The following is a 3,228-nucleotide window of genomic DNA, read 5'->3' as shown; positions in this document are numbered from 1 at the left end:
GTCTGGTAGCCGCCCTTGAGGGGGGGGTACTGTCAGGATCTGTGTTTTTCTGTGTTTATTTAGAGTTTTCTGTGTCCTTAGTCTCTTCGTTGTCCTGTCCTCCCCTTGATTGTTCCCAGGTGTGTCTCGTTTCTGTGATTACCCTCCCGTGTATTTAACTCCACCTGTGTTCCTTGTTCCTCGTCGGGTCCTCGTCAGTGTTTCGTCAATGTTAGCTTCAGTGTCGTCAGTGTTTCCGTGTGCCTGCTGTCCGTTGTTTTGACCGGTTCTCATCATTAAATCCTCATATTCATCATTCCTGGGTCCGCTGCATTCTGCCTCACCACTCTCACCACCCGCACTTCATGACAATGTATTCATGAACACATTAACACAATTCCATAATTCAATGTGCATTTGCTATTTCAAGATATGAACTAAAAAACGTAACGTAAAGGCAGTGGCTCCACTTTGTACAGTAAAACCATTGAAACTAGTCTACGTTTCTCCACTGCCACTTTCAAGATGGCGGTGATGTACGTAGGACTCAGCGTATACGTATTCATGCCTATTGTCCAATTAGCGATTTCTTAGGTCTCCAACTGGGACATACCCTTTCTGTTTTGTTAATGTTCTAGTGCTTTTGTAATTTGTAATTGTGCTTTCAATTTGCTGAAGTGGTTTGCACCTCAGGGCCACCGTAGATATGATATAGTCAAGGTTATGAATGTGGTTAAACATCCCAATGGAGTATCAGAAGAATGTGGACATGAACTACTACTTGTGCTTATTTATGACTACAATAGACCATCAGTTAAGCTTTCCACAATGGCTGGATGTGGTTCTGCCGCTGTTCTCCTGCTACTTTTTCTACTCTTTGTTACGGAGAACCTCGCCGAACGGAGTAGCGGCATTGTTTACGTGCGTGAACAGCTGATTGCGCTGTGTAAGCCTCTGCTGCTGCCCGGAGACAGGCCTGTGGTCCCAGAGGAGTTACGGAGGAGACGCCGGGGCTGCAGGTCTGGAGTTAAACGGAGGGAGAAGAGGAGACGGCACAAACCAGCGGTACCGGCGATTATTGTGGGGAACGTGAGGTCTTTGGGGAATAAGACGGACGAACTCACGGCACTGGTGAGGACCCAGAAGGAGTACAGGGAGTGCAGTATCTTCTGCTTCACGGAAACCTGGCTACTGTAAAGGAAGAAATATTTATTAAAACTTTGAACAAAACGTTTGGCTCGTATCTTCCTTCAAAGCCGGGTCATCTCGGCGAGGAGCAGGGCAGCTGTAAAGCGAAACTACAACAAGGCGTGTTGACGTCACAGATCACAGAGTTTAATTCATACAAAGCCACGCATGTATCCGTTAACAAAGCTGCAGAGGTACAGAGATATACATTTTATCACAAAATAAGACACACAAGGGGAGACAAACGAACACAAAGACAGACAAAGGCGCCCACGTGGAGAAAAGATGGAAAAAACTCTCTGTTGGCGTGCTGACTTGGAATTTTTAAACTAAAGAGGTGTTTCCCTATTTAATATATGCAAAGAAGGCGTTCTGTTGTTCGACCAATCAGAGACCTGTTTCGGCCCCCAGAGAACCCTGGAAACTCCCCTCATTACCGCTCCGATGTCTGGTTTTTATCTAAGTAAAAGGGCGGACCACTTCGTGCCCATCTCCGTCCGACACGGGCAGATCCCTGACGCCAAACGTCCTAAGATGAGATTTCACAGACACCTCCGAAGTCCCCTCTCCCATTGGAATGCAAATTTTATTGCTCTGGTGTCAGCGGGGGAGGAAAAGGGGCCCTGCTTGTTTAAATGTCTGCTATTGTCAGCTCCCACATGCTCCACAGAAAACTGTTCCAAATGAAAGTGTTGGCTATACCTTTACACATGTCATATATTAGCTGTATTAAACACCAAAAAGTCATTATTTCTTAACACTTGTTAAGAAAAAGGATTAATTTTACTGCTTAAATACAGTTAATCTACGACATGTGTAACAGTTATGTATAATACTCTTATTTGGAACAGGTCTCGTCTGAGATGCGGTAAGCAGACAAAGCAGGGCCCTTTTTCCTCCCAGCTGACACCACAGCAATAAAATTTAAATTCCAATGGGAGAAGGGACTTCGGAGGTGTCTGTGAAATCTCATCTTAGGACGTTTGGCGCCAGGGATCTTCCGTATCAGGCAGCGATGGGCACGAAGTGGTCCGCCCTCTTACTCAGATAAAAACCAGACATCTGAGCTGTAATGAGGGGAGTTTCCAAGTTTCTTTGGGGGGCCGAACAGGTCTCTGAGTGGTCGAACAACAGAACGCCTTCTTTGCATACATTAAATAGGGAAACACCTCTTTCATTTAAAAGTACAGGTCAGCAAGCCCCCAGAGAGTTTTTTTCCATCTTTTCTCCACGTGGGCGCCTTTGTCTGTCTTTGTGTTCGTCTGTCTTCCCCTTTGTGTGTTTTTATTTTTATGAAAAGTGCATATCTCTGTTCCTCTGCAGCTTTGTTGTCGATTGCTTTGTATGAGATTAAACTCTGTGATCTGTGACGTCAACACGCTTTGTTGTTGTTTCGTTTTAGCAGCACGCCGTCGCTGCACGTCGCCCACGGAGAACGTCACTCGCCGATCCCGGGCAAAATTAAAAGAGGAAGAAGGAGCCAAACGTTTTGTCCAAAGTTAGCGTTAAATTACCTCTTTTTTAATACACTACACTCGCTTATTCCGGACTACAGCGTGGAGGTCCCTGGATTTTCCTTGGTGTGGGGGGACAGGGACTTTTCCAAGAGTCGGAAGAAGAAGGGCGGCGGGATTGCACTTTATGTGAGTGAGAGGTGGTGTAATCCCGGTCATGTTAACGTGAAGGAACAGATTTGTAGCCCGGACATTGAACTTCTGGCTGTGGGAATGCGGCCGTATTATTTACCGAGGGAGTTTACGTCCGCCATTTTGATCGCTGTTTACATTCCCCCATCAGCTGATGCAGCGCTGGCCTGTGACGTCATCAGCTCTACCGCAGCCAAACTCCAGACTCAACACCCGGATGCCTTCATGGTCATCACAGGTGACTTTAACCATGCCTCATTGGACAAAACTCTACACAACTTCCAGCAGTATGTTGACTGTCCCACCAGGGAAAACAAAATGCTGGATCTCCTGTATGCTAATGCCAAAGATGCATACAGCGCCACAGCCCTGCCCCCCCTTGGCAGGTCGGACCACATCTTGGTAAGGATGACTC

The 3,228-nt window shown here is 46.5% G+C and overlaps 1 long non-coding RNA gene across 1 annotated transcript; it reads right to left on the bottom strand.

Moving 5' to 3' along the window:
- Positions 1–833: 833 nt before the first annotated feature.
- LOC116737409 (uncharacterized) lies at positions 834–2,831 on the bottom strand. The gene is made up of 3 exons (XR_004342804.1): positions 2,696–2,831; positions 1,104–1,167; positions 834–1,000 (listed from the first exon to the last, which is right to left on the bottom strand). It is a non-coding gene; the product is annotated as an uncharacterized LOC116737409 (long non-coding RNA).
- Positions 2,832–3,228: the final 397 nt, after the last annotated feature.

This window comes from Xiphophorus hellerii, chromosome 18, assembly GCF_003331165.1.
Source record: "Xiphophorus hellerii strain 12219 chromosome 18, Xiphophorus_hellerii-4.1, whole genome shotgun sequence".
In the NCBI taxonomy this organism is placed as follows: domain Eukaryota; kingdom Metazoa; phylum Chordata; class Actinopteri; order Cyprinodontiformes; family Poeciliidae; genus Xiphophorus; species Xiphophorus hellerii.
The sequence above is the reverse complement of the archived record's forward strand: the minus strand, read 5'-3'. Positions and strand labels throughout refer to the sequence as shown.